The sequence below is a fragment of the Callithrix jacchus genome, chromosome 8 (genome assembly GCF_049354715.1).
Source record: "Callithrix jacchus isolate 240 chromosome 8, calJac240_pri, whole genome shotgun sequence".
In the NCBI taxonomy this organism is placed as follows: domain Eukaryota; kingdom Metazoa; phylum Chordata; class Mammalia; order Primates; family Cebidae; genus Callithrix; species Callithrix jacchus.
Genome location: NC_133509.1, coordinates 100099481 through 100119943, shown reverse-complemented (window position 1 = coordinate 100119943; position 20463 = coordinate 100099481). Strand labels below are relative to the sequence as shown.

At 43.4% G+C, this 20463-nt stretch overlaps 1 pseudogene across 1 annotated transcript in view; it reads right to left on the bottom strand.

Moving 5' to 3' along the window:
* The window catches only part of LOC100394277 (actin, cytoplasmic 1 pseudogene), a 68470-nt pseudogene that overhangs the window by 10286 nt on the left and 37721 nt on the right, over positions 1-20463 (bottom strand). Inside the window, exon 2 of the transcript XR_013521260.1 lies at positions 3849-3936. The product of XR_013521260.1 is annotated as an actin, cytoplasmic 1 pseudogene (transcript). The remainder of the gene's footprint in view (positions 1-3848; positions 3937-20463) is intronic.

The following is a 20463-nucleotide window of genomic DNA, read 5'->3' as shown; positions in this document are numbered from 1 at the left end:
TTGCTGCTCATATGTATCAATTTATGAAATGTAGTTTCCAAAAATCATAATTTTTATGATTATCTTTGGATGTTTCTCCTTTTAAATAAATATATATATGTATGAGGAGCCTTGAGAAATGGACATGGCCCATATATTTCTTGACCTCTGAGATACCAAGGCTAACCCCTACCAACCTGCAGAAATACTGTTTCTGCAAGTCCCATTTGCCTCCATTCTGAGTGCTTATTAACCCTGCAACTTTTGTCTGCTCAGGGAAAAGCAAAAGGTAACTAGCTGGAAGGTAAGTGAGGAAGCTTTGCTCCTTTTCCCAGCTCTGAAGGTGTCTGTAAATATCACTCAAGGTGCTCTGGCATTGCACTGGAGACTGGTTTATCTTTCAGCTCACAAAGGGTTAGGAGTCCCTTTGTGAAACTGTTGCTGTGTGGAGCCAGCACTAGTAGACATGCCTTTGTTGAATCCCCAGAGAATTGTCTTTGGTCTGTGTTTCTTCAACCTATTTGTTATCTTTTTTTTTTTTTTTTTTTTTTTTTTTTGAGATAGTGTCTCGCTCTGTCACCCAGACTGGAGTACGGTGGTGTGACCTCAGCTCACTGCAAACTCCACCTCCTGGGTTCAAGTGATTCTCCAGCCTCAGCCTCCTGAGTAGCTGTGATTATAGGTGCCCGCCATCACATCCAGCTAATGTTTGTGTTTTTATTAGAGATGGGTTTCACCATGCTGGCCAGTTTAGTCTTAAACTCCTGACCTCAGGTGATCTGCCCACCTCAACCTCCCAAAGGGTTGAGATTACAGGCATGAGTCACTGCACCCAGCCAACCTATTTATTCTCTAGGCTACTTCAAGTCCAAGGCTCAAAGCTGTATTCTCTCCTCATTAAATCCTTGCTGGTTCTCCAATGGTAACTTTAGGGGAGGCCCCATAAAAGTGAGAAGTAATTTACCTCTGCACTGCAGGTGCTAAACTAGCTGGCTACACAGTGGCACACTCTTATTCAACTCCTCACTGGGCTCCTGGGCTTCCAACCTCTGCCCTCAAGGTTCTAGGTAAGGGACACACAAGTAATTCAAAGAGGATCTCATGGGCTTGAGGAGATAATCAGCCTGTGTTTAGAGCAATTTTCATGACATCTGGGCCAAAATCCCTTTCCATGAAGTCCCCTAAGTGGGGACTTAGGTCCATGCCTCACGCTTATCCTTCCTAATATGACTGGTTGTCCTTGGCCGGTGTATGCCTGTCCTTGCATGATGTTTAAGATGATATAATATAGAGGTAGGTGTTGCTCATTCTGTTGTCATATATTCTGATGGCCAGAGCCTCTCTCTAATCATCCTGAGATATATCCCCTTGTTAATTTCCCTTCCTAAGCCTAACCCTGTGGGTTAGAGATCAAAAGAGGGGCAGTGGGAAGAACAGAAATGATTCCAATAATCTGCTTCCCAGATAGGTGATTGTTGAGAACTAAGGAAACAAAAAGGGATTTAGTAGGGGGGACTCCCACCTCTGAAGGAAAGCCACAAGAAGATCAAGAAGGGGTGTCATCCCCACTCCTCCCATACAGACTCCAATCTGTCTCAGCTGTCAGTTTCACTGGTACTCTGCTCACTTAAGTGGAAACTTATTAAGACTTATTGGCATTAGAGTGGCCACCTCTTTGAGAACAGCCTGAAGAGGCTGGAAATTGATCAAAGTCTGGGCCTGGAGCACTGGCAGCTGCTTCCCTTTTGTCATCCACAGACGCCCAGCCTACCCATTGGCACTGTCCTGGGAGGTTCACAGAGTCAGGGCAAGAACCCCCAGGGTGCCTGGGTTCCAGGAGGTTGTGGGATCAGTTCCATAGGTGCGTTATAAAATGACTACGGCTGCGGTGCGGACAATGATCTTGATGGGAAAACACTTTGGGGGTGGATCGGGAGAGAGAGCACAGACACTTCAGTCTTGGCAGAGAACCAGTTTGCAGTCTCAATAAGGTTTGATTCATCTAAGGTCTGCGGAGCATATGCTCTGACCAGCTCCTGCTTTTGAGGGACAAACACACTGGGAAGGCACAGCCCTGCTGAAAGGACAGGAGTCAGTCTTCCGACTTCCCACCCAAAGAGAGGCGATAGCTTCAGGGGAGGAAGGAGTGAGGTGACCGGAGCTGTAGGGGAAGCCTTCTTGAGGAGGGAGCTCACATGGGCTCTCAAAGGGAGGAGGACAGAGAGAATATTCTGGAGCTGAGAAGGTAAAGAGAGAACTTCATGGAAGTTTTTTCCTTTGAGGGAAAGCAAGTTCAAAGCTTGAATATTGTTCCCTATGTGATCTCCCTTAGGATGGAGAGAGAATCTCTTTTTGCCCCTTATTCCCCCAAACAGTCTATGAGGAATCAGAGCTCTCAGTCTGAATCCCGTTACTACCAGCACTCATAATAATAAAGATGGCAGTGACTATCACTGACAGAACATTTTCTACGCATGAGGCACTGTACTGAAGTGCTTTACAAACATTAACTTCATTTAATCCTTATAACTACTTTTCCAAATAGGTTCTATTATTAAGTACTGCTACTATCAGTAATACTATATTATTAACTAACGCCATTATAGATAGATAGCATTGCTAACATTATTAAATACCATTACTACTATCACTATTGGGTACCATTATTAGGTAATACTGATATCCCTAATTTATAGATAAGGAGAGTAAGACTCACAGATACATGTGGGAGGATCACTTGAACCCAGGAGTTTGAGACCAGCCCGGGCAACATAGAGAGACACCACCTCTACAAAAAACAAAAATGGGCTGGGTGCGGTGGCTCACACCTGTAATCCCAGCACTTTGGGAGGCTGAGGCCTTGGATCACAAGGGTCAAGCAATCGAGACCATCCTGGCCAACATGGTGAAACCCCGTCTCTACTAAAAATACAAAAATTAGCTGGGCATGGTGGCGTGTGCCTGTAGTCCCAGCTACTCGGGAGGCTGAGGCAGGAGAATTGCTTGAACCCAGGAGGCGGAGGTTGCAGTGAGCCAAGATCGTGCCACTGCATTCCAGCCTGATGCCTGGCAACAGAGTAAGACTCTGTCTCAAAAAATAAAAATAAAAATAAATAAAAGTTGAGCATGGTGGCATGCACTTATAGTCTCAGCTACTTGGGACGTTGAGCCAGGAGGATCTCTTGAGCCCAAGAGTTGGAGGGTACAGTGAGTTGATATCTTGCCATTGCACTCCAGCCTGGGCGACAGATTGAGACCCTGTCTTTTAAAAAAACAAGAAAGAGGCTAGGCGCAGTGGCTCAGGCCTGTAATCCCAGCATTTTGGGAGGCTGAGGTGGACATATCACCTGATGTCAGGAGTTCAAGACCAGGCTGGCCAACATGGTGAAATCCCATCTCTACTAAAAATACAAAAAAATTAGCCAGGTATGGTGGCACATGCCTATAATCCCAGCTACTCGGGAGGCTGAGGCAGGAAAATTGTTTGAACCCAGGAGGTGGCACTCCATCCAAGCAACAGAACAAAACTCCATCTAAAAAAAAAATTAAAAACAAGACAGGGAGTCACAGATGCTAAGTTACTTGCCCATGTGGATAATATTGGTGGAGCCCAGGCTTAAACCCACACATTGACTCCAGAGCTCTCAAATTTAACCACACACATATTATCTCTTAGTCCTTAAGTGTTTCTGTGCCCAATCAGACACTGGATGCTACATTGTTAGAAGATGGATTTACTCATCCTACTCCCCTCTGTTCTTCTTGAACTAGGGAAACCTAGTTCAAGTCTCACTTTTTCTCTGAGACCCTCCCCAACCTCTCCCACCCTCACAGGACACTTTTTCTTCCTGAATACCTACAGCACTTACAGTGTGTGCCGCTGACTTGGCATTTCATGGTCCAAGGTCTCAGGTCATTCTCTCATTCAAATGGGAACATTCTGCCTCTCCAACAAGCCTGCAAATAACCCCAGAGAAGGACATGTCTTATTTCTGGAGGCAAGAGAAATACTTGGTGAATTGTCTTGGATGACTCCTCCTCCCCTGCCCCTGTAGCATGTCCTCTGGAAGGCCCTGCTCAGTTATCTTGGCTGCCTACCCTTTGCATACACCCCTTTTTCCTTGCCTTCTGTCAATATCCTCATTCTGCCTTTTCTCACCTGGCAAAGATAAATCCTGCAGCTCTCCACCGACTGCCTGATGGGGCTGTCTAGCTCTTTGCTGTCCAGAAAGGTCACTGCAGGCTATGCCCAGAGAACTCCCGGCTCTGTCCTAGGTCCCTTGCCTGGATGGAAAAGTGGCTTCCCCTGGTGTGCTGACTTAGACTGTCACTGTGCAGTGTAAAGGGACGGACCGAGCCCCAGCATGGGGCAGCATCTACTGCCCTGACCCCCTCAGTGCTTTCCCATAAACTGCCATCTCAGAGGAAGAATCAATCCACTCTGTAATCATGCTCTTGGGGGGGGTCTGGTGACTGATTGATGGGTCTAGTTGTTTTATTATAAGCCACTGTAATTTAAGTAAGTCAAATCAATAAACTTTATAGGTCTCCCCAGATTGTTCCAGAGGCGAGACCCAGTGGCTTCCACCTCAATAGATTTAGACCCCTGCCTAAATAAAAAGCAATAGTCACCTGGAGAAACAGTTTGATTTCCTTTTGAGAGACTCTCTTAGTGCCCTTGAGCCTGTCATGACTTAAATCAATAACTTTAACCACTTCCAAGAAGAAATCAGTTTCCTTTGGACTGTCTTCATGCCACTTCTTGATGTCCCTGGCACACAACAATTTTAGATGCCTGGAGTGAACCAGTCAAGGCAGTCAAGACTGTGCTATCCTGTCCTTGGGGCCCAGGCACAGTCCCCCAGCCTGGGCAGTCCAGCCCTTTTCCTCTCCTTCAGGTGTTCTCTTTATCCTGCCCAGCTGTCCCAAACCTCTCCTTATCTGAGACGTCCACTAGCCCACCCCTGCTCTGTACTCCTGGCCTCCAGGGCCCTGAATGACCAGTCTAGCTAATGAGGAGCTGGTCTTCCTTGTCATTTTGAGGTGAATGTAGCAGTCCCTCCAGGTGTCACTTTTCTCCATTTACAAGAATATCTAGGAAGCAGAATACACATGGTGTTAGTAGCTGTAAACTAAAAATAAAATTCTGAGGCTCCCAACCATCTGAAAGGGCCCCTCCTCTCGGCCAAGGGCATTCCAAAGTTAACCTGGAAAATTAGTTCAGGCCACTATGGGAATGGGGATTGCACATGCCTCATTGTACCCTCCTCCCTGTGGAATTCAGGCACAACTGACCAACATTAACATCAAAACAGAGATCTTAAGACTGTAGCAATAAGACACCAAATTCCAGCCTGACTCTAATACAGCATCACATGACAGACAACAAGCCCTGAAAGAAATCAAAGTACTCTATTCTTTTACTCACATGTTTTGAAATGGCCCTGCAAAACTGTCTCTTGTGGGGGAAATCTACATTCTGTAGAGAATCCCCCTCCCTTTCTATGTCTTTTCCCTGAACCAGGAGAGAATTAACTAAGAGTCTGGCACCTTTTAAGTCTGATAAGAAATATTTACTATCTACTCTTTCTGAAACCTGCTACCTGGAGGCTTCATCTGCATAATAAGAACCTCGGCCTCCATAACACCTTATCTTAACTCAGATACTCCCTTCTACAGATTCCATACTTTTAGATAAACTCTTTCAGTCAATTTCTCTGGGAAAATCTTTGAATGCATCTGTGACCTGAAAGTTCCCCTCCCCCACCCCTTCGAATTGTCCTGCCTTTCAAGACCTAATTAATGTGTATCTTACACATATTAATTGATGTCTCATGTCTCCCTAAAGTATATGAAACCAAGCTGTGGCCTGCCCACCATGGGCACATGTCATCAGGACCTCCTGAGGGATGTTTTTATTCTTGGCAAAATAAACTTCTAAATTGATTGAGACTGATACATTTTGGTTTATATAGCAATAGCAGATGGATAATACCTCAATGGAATGACTGCAATGATGAGAATTTCAGGCCTTGGTGGGGTGGAGTGTGTCTATCCTGGGCCACTTTTAAGTTACTTCTCAGAGAAAGTTACCATCTCTGTCCACCTAGGGCTGGCCATAAGAGAGGCCAGCCAGCCTTACCCTGTCTGCCAGGGCTAGTTTAGTGGTCATCCTCTCTGCCTGAGCTCTGCCCTGCACTCTCCCATTCTTCAAGGATTAACTGTGATGGAGCCAGCAGTAAAATGGTCTGTCTAGGAGCCAGGAGCCATCAGGAGAGCAAAATCATTTCCAACCCTCTGCCCAGTGTCAGAGCACTATGCCAGTGTAAGCTCCCAAGTCACCCATCTGGGATGGTGGCTAAAGACCTCTACAATATTTTTATTCTCTAGAATGGGAATAAGACCCACCACTCTTTGGCCACAGAATCAAACTTTTAAATACCAGGAGTTCCATGGTTGCTCCAGAGCCCATTCTGTGCTGCCAAGATGGACTCTCAAATCAGGCGACTGAGTGGTCAGGATGAGGTTGTCGCAAAACTTTCTATGTTGGGTAAAGTTTTAAATAGAATGTTGTGGGAAAAGCCTTTCCACACGTGGTCCTTGTACTAGAGAGACTCAGGAATTCCTGCTGCTTGGCTTCTTCCAGCCCAGAGGCTGCCTGTCCCCGCGTGAGAGGCTGGGGCAGATCCTAGAGCAGTGACATACCAGGGACAGTGTGGGTAGATCATTTTAACATCTCCTCCTCTATGTGACAACACTCAGCAGTAATCATGCAATTAAACAAGTAATACAACAGTCCCCCTTATCCACAAGGGATATGTTCTTAGACTCCCAGTGGATGCCTGAAACTGAAGGTAGTACCGAACCTGTCTACACTGTTTTTCCCTTTGCATACACACTGTGTAGTATGGATACGCTGGAATGATTCATATCCCAGCTGGGAGGGACAAAGTGAAACAGCACAAGATTTCATCATGCTTCTCAGAACAGCGCACAATTTAAAACCTATTGTTTACTTCTGGAATTTTCCATTTAATATTTTCAGACCGCAGTTCACTGCAGGTAACCTAAACTGTGGAACACAAAACCACAGAGAAGGGAGGACTACTGGGGTAATGGCCGGAAAAGGGGCATAGGCAATAAAACTTTCATTTTATTGAGCTTTATGTATAACTGTGAGAGCAAAAATAAGTAAACAAATGTTGAAATGTAAAAAAATAAAAAAGTAATCATTGATACATTTTTATTGCACCAGTACTTTTAAAAACTGGAGCATACGTACATACTGGTCTGTGATAGCAATGAACAACATTGCAGTTTCTGTTTTTGAGACTTAACCTCTATAAATTTCTTAGTAAGTTTATGAGAATTGATCTTCACATACTCATGTGCAATGGGCAGTTTGTTGATATCTCTTCAATCATAGTTAATTGTTAATTTTAATTTAGAAAAAAAAAACTCTTGTACATGAGTCAAGAGTTACAAATAGGAAGTTTTCAACAAATGGGTAGGTCTGTCAAGTCTCCTAAAAAGTCCGTTTTGTAATTCATTTCAGAACTTGACTACTTTCAAACATCTCCAGTCAAAAAACCTCTACTAGAATATCTTCACCAGAAAATTCACCATGCATTTCTATTATCATTGGTAAACTTCTGAAACTTCTTCTAGAAGAATCAGAAAATGGCTGTGTGGCAGTAAATATTGGTATTGTTTGATCTGTTGCTTTAGAACAGGTATCCAATTCCTGATGAAAACAATAAAGGCACTTAAACATTGCCTTTCGAGTTCTTTTGGCCATGGTCATGCGGAGGAAGAAAATAGAAACTAAGATTCTGTTTCTTCATGTTACAGTCATGCCTTCCATGGTTTATTTTCAATCTATTGTTTAAGCACAGGAATATATGGTTCTGTTACTAAAACACCAGGGTCTAGGGCCTGCTGCTTCACGCACAGGTAGCCCGTCTCTGAAACAAAGATAGGTGAGTATTACCAAGGAAGAAGGCTTTAATTGGAGCTGCAGCCGGGAGATGGGAGCTCAGTCTCAGAGCCATATCCCTGACTGACCAAAACCCAGGGGTTTATATAGCAGGAAGAAATGAAACAATGTGTAAGAAAATAGGAACTAGGTAGGGGCAAGGGAAGCAGTCATGATAAATGAGGAGTCTTGGCATCTCATTGTCTGGTGAGTTTCAGTTCCTTGATACCTTTTTTGAGAGGCCTGAAGGTCATTTCCTGAGGAAGAACTCAGGCAAAACAAATGTAAGTTTCAATCCAGAAGGTTCAATTTTTACATATGTCCAAAAAACTGTCAATGGGACTACTGGGGCAGTTTTTATTTTCATAGGGTTTAGAACCCAGAGGTTCCAAATTTTTAGGTACTTTGGAAACAAATGCTTGTGGGTGAATCTACTAGAGCCAAGGATTAATTTTTCAAATTAATGCCTTATATAAAATACAATGATGGTTAATAGATGTTATTTAAATGAATTAATTTAAAGCCTCCATTGTTAAGACTCAACAGCAGCCACAACAATTATTTAGAACTTAGGCCAACAAGATTTTTTTCAAGGAAGAATATTTTTATCACTGTAATTGTTTAGAATTGCGGGTATGCGGTGATAATAAAAAGCAGACTGGATTTTAGTTTGTTTTAAAATTTGTTACAGACAATGCACCCCTTCTAGCCTGCACCTGGGAAGGATGGATCCCACTGGCTGCCCTACCCCGCTACCCCAATGCCTCAAATGAGGAGCAGGGGCAACTGTCATCCAAAACCTTTAGAAGAGTGTGTTTGTGCAACTCACAACGTAAAGGCCTGCACCCAGGCTGCATATTTGTTTTGTTTGGTATACAATGTTAAACAATTTTTCTAATTAAAAACTTAAAAAACAAACCTTTGATGTCTTCTGGCAGGGTGTGTGCTTACAGTTTGTCACAGTCCCGTCACTCCTTATTTATCATATCTTATCTAATTTGCCCATTTAAATTATCTGCCTGGCTATGTAGGTCTCTGGGTTTGTGACCCTACTGTGTGACTTTGTTTCCATAATTGTCCTTTTTCCAGTTTTTTCCCTTTTTAGGGTTTGCCCTCTTCCCCTAGCCCTCATTGGTTGCAATGAGCTGAGATCGCGCCACTGCACTCCAGCCTGGGCTACAGAGCAAAACTCCATCTCAAAAAAAAAAGAAAAGAAATTATGGTTTGAGGAGTCATACAGCTAGAGGCTACAAGATTCGGACCCTCACTAAACTGCTCCTAAGATCAGTGCATGAGATATTTTGTAGACCCTGCGCTTGATGGATCAGCTGGCACCATCAAGACTATAGACTGGATCATCTGATCTGTGGCTCTCAGCCAGGAACTAATTCGGCATAAGAAGACAGCTTCAACTCCCTATAACTTCATCCCTGACCAATCTGCACTCCCAGCTCACTGGCTCCTCATCCCCAACCCACCAAGTTGTTCTTTTTGTTTGTTTGTTTGAGAAGAGTCTCATTCTGTCATCCAAGCTAAAGTGCAGTGGTGCGATCTTGGCTCATTGCAACCTCTGCTTCCCCAGTTGAAGTGATTCTCCTGCCTCAGCCTCCTGAGTAGCTGGGATTATAGGCACGCACCACCACATCCGGCTAATTTTTGTATTTTTAATAGAAATGGGGTTTCACCATGTTGGTCAGGCTGGTCTCGAACTCTTGACCTTGGGATCTGCCCACCTCAGCCTCCCTAAGTGCTGGGATTACAGGTGTAAGCCACTGCACCCAGCCCCAACCCACCAAGTTGTTCTTAAAAATTCTGCTCCCCGAATGCTTTGTGAGACTGATTTGAGTAATAATAAAACTTGGGTTTCCCACACAGTCAGCTCTGAGTGAATTAGTCTTTCTCTATTGCAGTTCCCCTGTCTATATAAATCAGCTCTGTCTAGGCAGCAGGCAAGGTCAACCCCTTGGGCAGTTACAGAAGCAGAAGGAGAGAAACCATTTCCACATGAACCATTGAAAACACATGCAGAGTCATGCCCACAGTTGGCTTAATTTAACATGAAGCAAAAAAGTCCCTTGCTGTTTACTAACCACCCATATCAATTTGGACAATTACTTTCAGCCAGTGGCGTGCTAAGGTCAGCTCATACTGGCTCCAGAGAGGCAATTGTTAAACTTGAAATCAACCACTGTGGAAGCATTTACACCAAGGAAATTGGCAAACGTTATGAACTAGGGCATTTGTGGTGGGGACAAAGAGCCACTTTACCAGCATACCTCTGCCTCTAGCCCAACTCTGCATTTCCTCTGCCCAGAATGCCTAGAAACTCTCAGTTTTGCTTGGTTGATTTCCCTTGCTTATGCTTTAATAGGGGCCATACAGTAAAGAGGAGGGGCTGTAGGGTCATACTATCCTTGTGCAAGTCTATGTCCCACCAGTGGGACCTTGAGCACATTGCTTAATATCCCTAAGACTCCTTATTCCCATCCCTATGACTGGAGCTGTTGATGGCACCTTCTCATAGGATTTTCATGGGATTAAATGAGTTAATACATTCAAGGGACCTAGACCAGTGCCTGGAGCAAAAGGAGCTCCACAAACCTTACTTATCATCATTCTAAAACTGAAATTTCATTTACTTCTCTTATTTCCCTTGTATGGTTAGAAGATGCAAATGTCTACTCACCAGTTTAAACCCTGCACAGCTTGCTGAATATAAATATCCCTAATGCCTCACTTTCGGGTGAGTATATACCAGGTCAACTCATGCCTTCTTCCTCTCAAAAAAAGAATAGCAGTGACACATTGGAAAAGGCCTATTCATACTATTACTCCAAAATGTGGGTATTGGTTTTGCATCTCATTCCCATAATTAGAAAAAGTCTCTGTATTTAGTTTTTATAAATTCTCCTTTGTTTCCTCATTTCAGTTTTAAGATGCCCTGTATTTTTCTTCTTTTCATGGTCCTGAAATCAGGATGGGTGTTGCAGTTGATGCATACATTTGATGTGGTTGTGTTTCTTTTCCTATGCCTAAAAGCAGTTACTAAAATGATGGTGTTTGCAGATCTAGATTTGAAAGAAAAGAATAATGTGATGGTGCATCTTGCAATCAATAGTGTTTTAGAATCCAGGAAACACAGTAATAATACTCAATGACAAAGTCAGTTCTAGGATACCAGCTTCTGCACCCAGCGTCTCGTCCCCAGAGATGCTCTGGGTGTGGGGCTCTGTCCTGGGTGTGCCTGCTGCAACCCCTCTTCCTTTAGGATCAGTGTCGGGGGGGGGCTTGGCCCAGGCCTGGATGGTTTCTTGTTTGTTTCGTTTTGTTTTGTGAGACAGAGTTTCACTCTCTTGCCCAGGCTGGAGTGCCATGATCGCAGCCCAGTGCATCCTTAAATTCCTGGGCTCAAGTGACCCTCCTGCATTGGCCTCGCAAAGTTGTGGGACTACAGGCATTAGCCACTGTACCTAGCCATGAATGTTTTTTAAGTGGCTAGGGAGGAGCCACCCCAGGGGAGTTTCCACAGCCAGAATTGCTCTGCTAGGCTCTTCCTTGAAAAGACTTGAAGTCTTTTATAGATTTCTGTTTCTTAAACTAAAAGACTCCTCCTCCTTCTGCAATTAAAAGCATAGTGAACCATTGTCTGGGCTGGGATTTGACTATGAGAAAGAAAAGCATTAAGACAAGTGAAAACACAGGTGAAAGTAGCAAAGCAGGCTCCGAAATAAAGGGCAGGCCCAGCTGTGCCAGTCAGAAAACACACACACACACACACACACACACACACACACACACACACAAAATGTTTTAAGTCACACCCCTTCCTGGTTCCTCATGGTTGGTCTACACTTCACACTTTCTCCGTCATCTCAGTTTCTCTCACCTGGTTTCTTGCCCAAACAGCTTGCTGGGTTTAAGAAGGAGAAATCTATAAAAGACTTCAAGTCTTTTCAAGGAAGAGCCTAGCAGAACAATTCTGGCTGTGGAAACTCCCCTGGGGTGGCTCCTCCCTAGCCACCTCCTGAGCACACAAGCAAGGACCCTCTCCTCTCAGCTGTCACTCTGGATACGTATAATGATACCAGTACAGGAGACTTTGAGCCACAGCCCCTAGGGCTGCCATACGTGTGAGAACTCTCCAGTGTGAGGCAACGGCAAAGCTGCCTGGGATCCCAAGAGAGCAGCAGCCAGAGCAGAAGCCTCAGGAGAGCTGGCATGTGGAAGTCAACCTGTCTCCATAGCCCATGTTCTTGTTTTGTTCTAACTCCACAGTTTCTCCTACAGCACAGCAGCAGCAGGTGGACATGCAGAGCAGGGACTGGGCCACCCTGACATGGCTATGTTTGGCAGCCCTACATGTCCCCTTTTCCGTTCTGCAGTCTGGAGACTAGGGTGGAAGACGTGGAGACCCAGCCATGTCAGGCAAGGGAGCCTTGCCCTGCACTGCAGCCAGAAGGCTAGGGGGCCACATCCCCACTGTCCCTTCCCAGCTCTGCTCTCCTGCTCTGGAAGCAGGCCTGGCTGGAGACCCCACATGCTACCACTCTGCATCCACCCCCACCCCCACATTCACACTGAAGCCACAGCAGCCAGCCTTACTCCCAGCCAGGGCTAAGCAGGAGTACAGGAGTGAGTACCAAGCAGGCCATTTCTACAAGACCCAGGATTCCTCGGCTGAGTGGAGGACAGACCAAGAATGCAAGACAAGCCCCATATGTATAATATGTATAATTAAGGCACTAAGATAGAATCTCTATGAAACAAGAAACAAAACAGAGTAAGTAGAAATATTAGGCACGAGAAAAGAAAAAACAGCCGGGTGTGGTAGCTCACGCCTATAATCCCAGCACTTTGGGAGGCTGAGGTGGCAGGATTGCTTGAGCCCAAGAGTTTGAGACTAGCTTGAGCAACATGGCAAAACTGCAACTCGAAAAAAGTATAAAAATTAGCCAGGCTTGGTGGTGAGCACCTGTAGTTTCAGCTACCTGGAAGGCTGAGGTGGGAGGATGACTTGAGCTCGGGAGGCCAAGGCTGCAGTGAGCTGAGATTGAGCCACTGCACTCTAGTCTGGGCAACAGAACCAGGCACTGTCTCACAAAAAAAAAAAAAAAAAGCAAAAGAGGCAGGAGGAAACTTTTGGGGGAAATGGACAAGCTTATGATAGTGATAATGGTTTGATGGTTTGATGGCATATGCTATTGCCCAAACACATCAAATTGCATGCATTATATAGCTGTGGCTTTTTGTACATCAATCATAACTCAATAAAGAGGTTTTAAAAAGATTAGGTTGCCTTTGGGCTCTTGGTCAAGGACAAAGGTCTCTGATTAGGTATAGTGTTGCACTTGAAGTAAGTGAACACAAATCCTTCTCTATCCTCCAGTTATGGTGGACTGAATCTTCAAGCATTAAGAAACAGCATTCATTCCCACTCATTTCCATACCAGCCTTTGATTCGATGCAGATACCTATTAGAGTAGTATGCCCTGCCTTACCTACAGCACTATGTGTATTTGCTGTCACAATAAAGTATATCTTGTCTTGTAAATTAAAAAAAACACACAAATTCTAAGAGTGAATGAGGGGCATAGTTCTAGGCTGGGACTAACAGGAAATTTACAGTAGAACAAAGAAAAGTAGAACTTCTCCTTTGTTTTCTCTTTTACTCATTATTTCAGAGGTAGACACCGAAGCCACACTCATGACCCCACTTACTTCTCCCACCCTAAGATTGGGGGTTTTCTTTCAGAGCTTTTTCATAAAAGGGGTTAATGGAGAGGCTCGGATCCCCCATCTCAGGGGCCCCCTTCTCTTTGGGCTTCAGGACATTGAATCTGCAACTTGGATGACCCCTCTTTTTCCCATCTGGCCCTTTAGCCTGAAGATTTCCAGGGGAATTTCTCCTTTCTGATGTCCTACATGTGGGACCAGCTACACAATTTGCAGGTCTGAATGCAAAATAAAAACGCGAGTCCCTTTGAAAAGGATTAAGAATTTCAAGATAGCAACAGCAGAGCATTAAACCAAGCATGAGGCCCTGTGTGACTGCTAGGTCACAGCCCGAGAAACCTACTCAGCCTGCAAGGTCTGGGGCTTGCTGGGCAACATTACAATCCCCGGTAAGAAACTTGCTGTCTTGCTCAAATTGAGCCACTACAACAAAATGCCATAGACTGGGTGGCTTATAAGCAACAGAAATTTATTTCTCACAGTTCTGGAAACTTGAAGTCCAAAATCAAGGGACCAGCAGATTAGTGTCTGGTGAAGGCCCACTCTCGGGTTCATAGATGAAACCTTCTCACTCTATTCTTACATGGTGGAAAAGGACAAGGTAGCTCGTTGGCCTCTTTTATGAGGGCGCTAATCCCATTCATAAGGGTTCCACCCTCATGACCTAATCACCTCTCAACAGGACCACCTCCTACTACCACCACATTGGTAATCAGCCCTCAACATATGAATTCTGGGGGGACACAGACATTCAGACCATAGGACTTGCTTAATTCAATTAAGATTTCCAGCTTCTTAAAATGTGAGATAGAGAAAAATGCTCCAGATATTTGGCTAGGATGAGGTGGCCTGTGACCGCTTCTGAAATCCTCCTGGGTAGGTATCAGAGCACTGGAACACAGCACAGGGTAGCACCTCGGCCGATAGCATTGCCACTAGAGTCAGTTTGCTTGGGTTTAAATGCCAGTTCCCCAACTCACTAGCTTGTGACTTGGGCAAAGTACTAAACCTCTGGCTTTCAGTTCTCTCACTATAAAATTGGGGTATTCATGCCAACTTCATAAGGCTGGGGCAATGATTACATAAAATAATCCACACAAAGTGCTTGGTACAATGCCAGTTACATGATTTGCTCTCAGCCAAAGTTGGCTGTTATTTTATTTCTATTCCACACTGGTAACTTGGGAGGATCCACAGGGACACCGGAGAGGCAGTATCTACAGTCAGATGTTTTATAATATTGTTTTTCAATAAGGTTCTTTTTGTTATAAAACGAATGACTATTTATTGTGAAAGGCTTGGAAACTATAGAAATGTATAAAGAACAATATAAAAGTCACCTGTAATCTTACATCCAAATATAACCACTTTGATGACTTTTGATGACTTTCCTTCCAGATCAATACACATTTATTTTCTTTCATATAGTTTTGTGTTTACAGTTGAATAGCTTTTATATATCAAGAATTTGTATGCTGATTTATCACTGCCATGACCTGACCTTTTCTCCATAGCATTGGTCTTCTGAAACATGATTTTTAGCCCAAATTATATATTATTTTAGTTGCATATGCCTCTCTAAAATCAAGTACTATATAAAATAACACAGTAAGGTAGAAACACGACTTTTGCCACTCTCATATTTCACAACATTATTTCTTCAAACTCTCCCCATGCCTCTATCACATTAGTGTCTTTGTCTACCCCAGAGCTACTTTTTGGATTGTCTCACACAGTCTTCTAGAGTACATTAGCTTCCCTTCTGCCTAAATTTTTGTAGTTACAGCACTTAAAAAAAAATTTTTTTTTGAGACAGAGTCTCACTCTGTCATCCAGGCTGGAGTGCAGTGGTGCAATCACTGATCACTGCAAACTCTGCCTTCCAGATTCAAGCGATTCTCCTGCCTCAGCCTCCTTAGCAGCTGGGACTACAGGCGCATGTGTCCACACCTGGCTAATTTTTTGTATTTTTAATAGAGATGGGGTTTCACCATGTTAGGATGATCTCAGTCTCCTTGACCTTGTGATCTGCCTGCCTCAGCTTCCCAAAGTGCTGGGATTACAGGTGTGAGCCACCACACACACCTGTTTTGTTTTTTAAAATGGTGGCATTTATTACATGGATATGTCATAATATTCAAAAGGGAAGATGATTTTTTATTGATCCACAATTTTCCTTCTTAAGGTAGTATAATCTGCCCCCCTGCTATTGGATATTTAAGTTGTCTTCCATTTTTCATGAAGTTTATTTTTTAAATGACTTGAAGAAGGACTAAGAGAAAAAAAATTGAGATCCACTTAGAAGATAAATGCTATCTTTGATAGTTCTTTTCCTTTCTTTTATTTTTTTGAGACAGAGTTTTGCTCTTATTGCCCAGGTTGCAGTGCAATGGCATGATCTCGGCTCACTGCAACCTCCATCTCCCGGGTTCAAGCGATTCTTCTGCCTCCTGGGAAGCTGGGATTATAGGCAAACACCATCACGCCTGGCTACTTTTGTATTTTCAGTAGGGATGGAGTTTTGCCATGTTTGTTAGGCTGGTATTGAACTCATAACCTCAGGTGATCCACCCGCCTCGGCCTCCCAAAGTGTTGGGATTACAGGCGTGAGCCACCATGCCCAGCCTCTTTGACAGCTCTTAGCAGTATCTCTCTGACCTCCTAGAATGGTTACCAAGTTTCCTCTAGACCCTGAACTGATGCTGGTGCTCAGGGGCCCCAGGTCCTAGGGGAATTGCTGTGGGGATGGGTGGGGGGATTCTTAAACCAGCCCCTGCTTGCCGCTTACTAAGCTCCAGATGCCCCAGGAGCTGCCAGCAGCAGAAACACACCCAAAGGACACAGTTTCAAAGGGCAGGGAATTTGGCAGCCAGGCATATGCACAGACAGGCTAGCATCCCCCTCCTTTGCCAGCTCCTATTATTATATGTCAAGGTCTAAGGCCTCCAAGGAGTCACTACTGAGGATAAGTCAAGATTGAAAAAAATAAGGGAACTAGAATAGGGATAGCCAAGGATAATACTGTGACATCCAGGATTAGAAAAGCCCAACAGACAAATGCAGTCTTGCCCAGGAACTGTGAGGGACACTGGCAAGTAAGACTTGGACGCCTGAGGGGAATACAGAAGGAAACAGACCATCTCTCTCCTGAAAATCCTGCCCAATTGCCTAATATCTATGCAGACAGGCAACGAAAGCAAAATAGACAAATGGGATCCCATCAAGTCAAAAGGCTTCTGCACAGCAAAGGAAACCAACAACAAAGTGAAGAGACAACCCACAGAGCGGGAGAAAATATTTGCAAACTACCCATCTGACAAGGGATTACTAACCAAAATATATCAGGAGCTCAAACAACTCTATCGGAAAAAAAAAAAATCTAATAATCTGATCAAATAATGGGCAAAAGATTTGAATAATCATTTCTCAAAAGAAGACAGGCATATGATTGGTCATCAGAGAAATATAAACCAAAACTACAATGAAGCCGGGCATGGTGGCTCACGTCGGTAATCCCAGCACTTTGGGATGTCAAGGTGGAAGGATGACGAGGTCAGGATTTCAAGACCAGACTGGCCAACATGGTAAAACCCAGTCTCTACTAAAAAAATACAAAAATTAGCTGGTCATGGTGGCTCATGCCTGTAATCCCAGCTACTTGGGAGGAGGCTGAGGTAGTAGAATTGCTTGAACCTGGACCCAGGAGGCAGAGGCAGTGAGCCGAGATCATGCCACTGCACTCCAGCCTGGGCTACAGAGCAAGATTCTATGTCAAAAAAAAAAAAAACTACAATGAAATATCTCACCTCAGTCAAAAAGGCTTATATCCTGAAGACAGGCAATAATAAATGCTGGCGAGGATGTGGAGCCCTCATACACTGTTGGTGGGAGAATAAATTAGTACAACCACCTTGGAAACAGTTTGGAGGTTCCTTAAAAACTAAAAATAGGGCTACCATATGGTCCAGCAATCCCAGTATTGGGTAAAAAGGAAAGGAAAATCAGTATATCAAAGAGATATCTACACTCCCATGTTTACTGTAGCACTGTTCACAATAGCCAAGATTTGGAAGCAACGTAAGTGTCCATCCACAGATGATTAGATAAAGAAAATGTGGTACATATACACAATGGAGTACTATTCAGCCATAAAAAAGAATGAGATCCTGTCATTTGCAACAACATGGATACTGGAGATCATTATGTTAAATGAAATGAGCCAGGTATGGAAAGGCAAACATCACATTTTCTCACTTATTTGGGGGATATAAAATTCAAAACGATTGAACTCACGGAAATAGAGAGTAGAGGATGATTAGTAGAGGCTGGGAAGGGTAATGGGGTTGAGAGGAAGGTGGGGAAAGTTAATGGGTATTAAAAAAACAGAAAGAATGAACAAGGCCTACTATCTGATAGCACCACAGGGCGGCTACAGTCAATAACAGCTTAACTGTACATTTCAAAATAACCTAATAAATGTAATTGGATTGTTTGCAACACAAAGGATAAATGCTTGAGGGATGGATACCCCATTCTCCATGATGTGACAACTTCACAGTACAGGCCTGTATCAAACATCTCATGTACCCCATAAATATATATACCTATTACATAACTCACTAACATTAAAAATAAAATTTTTTAGAAAGGTATCTCTCCAGTTGGTTTTGTGGAAGTCATCCAAGCCTAGCGGAGGGATGAGCTTTTCTTGGTGATTGAGGATTCAGAATGTTGAGAATGAAGTTACAGCCAAGGAGCTCTTAAGGAACTTAACAAGGTGTCACTGAATGCAAAGCTGTAAACAGATGTGCAGTAGTGGGCCATTATCCAGTATTTCCACCAGGCAGACGTCATAGATACACACAACTTCAAGAGCATAGATAACAGTTAAGCATAGTAAAATAATCAGGATGAGGGTTTTTTTTGTTTCTTTTGGGGTTTTTTGTTTTTTTGCAATAGAGTCTCGCTCTGTTGCCCAGGCTGGAGTGCCGTGGCACCATCTCCACTTACTACAACCTCCGCAGTAAGTTCAACTAATTCTCCTGCCTCAGTCTCCTCAGTAGCTTGGACTACAGGTGCAAGCCACAATGCCTGGCTAATTTTTGTATTTTTAGTAGAGACGGAGCTTTGCCATGTTGGCCAGGCTGGTCTCGAACTCCTGATCTCAGGTGATCTGCCCGCCCTGGCCTCCCAAAGTGCTGGGATTACAGACATGAGCCACTGCATCCAGCCAGGATGAGTTTTAAGTATAACAAACTACCTTTGTTTTTATTGTAATGTATTTAACTGTAAGTTTGTATATGTTCATTCTTCATAAGGGGTGTTTAAGCTTGCAAAATTCCTGAAAATTTGCCAATCAGCTTCCATAAATCAGTACTAGTGAGAACACTACTCTGCTTTTCACTCTCCCCGATCACTGACAAGCCTTGGTCCCCACTTCACAGCAGAGTCAGCAGAGCATCTTGCGAGTAAAAGGAATCACATTTAGACTGTTCCCTCATTTCTCTGTTTCTCTCATAAGCCAGCCCTGGGCCCATCTTTAAAATTTGTTTTAATTATGAAATGCAGTAGCTGTGCCCATTTTAAAAGGTATAGACAATGATACAATAAGCATTTGAAAATACTCAGTTTAACAAGATAAAACAGCAAATTCACTTGAGCTTCCTATGTATCTTCCTACTCACATCTTTTTCCTCTTCCTCAGAGGTTACCACTGTCCTGATTTTGATATTTACCATTCCCACAGATATCTGTATAGTTTTAGTACACATTACATACTACCTAGTACATATGTATATATGTAGGTATATATTTATGTGTATACAGTAAGTCTTCACTTAGGGTCACGATCGGTTCTTAGAAACTTCAACTTTAAGCAAAATGACTTAATGTCCTTGAATAACATCCTTTCACTCAATGTCATTTTGTTATAACATTGATGGGGGGAGAAATGGCTTTTTTGTTGGGTTCTTCTTTTTTTTTTCTTTTGAGACAGGGTCTTGCTCTGTTACCCAGGTTGGCGTGCAGTGGCAAGATCAAGCTTACTGCAGCCTCAATCTCCTGGCTCAAGTGATCCTCCCACCTCAGCCTCTTGAGTAGCTCAGACTACAGCGTGTACAACTATGCCTGGATAATTTTTTTGATTTTTAGTAGAGATAAGGTCTTGCTATGTTGCTTAGGCTGGTCTTAAACTCCTGAGCTCAAGCAGTCTGCCATCTTGGCCTCCTTAAGTGCTAGGATTACATGTATTGGCCACCATCAAAAAAAAAAAAAGGTTTTGTTATAATATTATGCTCATAGTCAAAAATCAAAGTTTCCAAAAGTCTATGGACAAAGTTAAGTGAGGATTTGCTGTAATGTATATATAGTACTGTTTCTAGTTTCTTTTTACAGATAGGAAACCATAGAAAACTCAGAGTCCAGCTTGTTTGAGTATCTCTTTTTAACGTTTTTCAAAAGGTTCTGATTCTGAAGGGTTATTCAAAACAGGCTTAGAGATAAAACTGGTCCCTTTATTTCTAGCCTATGGAGAGTTTAGACAAGATAGCTGTCTGATTGCCCATCTCCAGCACAGAGGAGGCTTTCTTTAAGACTTCCAGATGATGGCCTGTCTGGTATCTCTGTGAATGCCATCAGTAGCAGACCATGGATATCACCAGAGATTCCATCTTCAGGTTCTTTGTGGTCATTCTTTATCAATGCCTCTATGAAGACATCTTACTGATTGAATCCTTTACTAACAGTAATTTCTGTCCAAGAGGTAAGAGTTTACATAG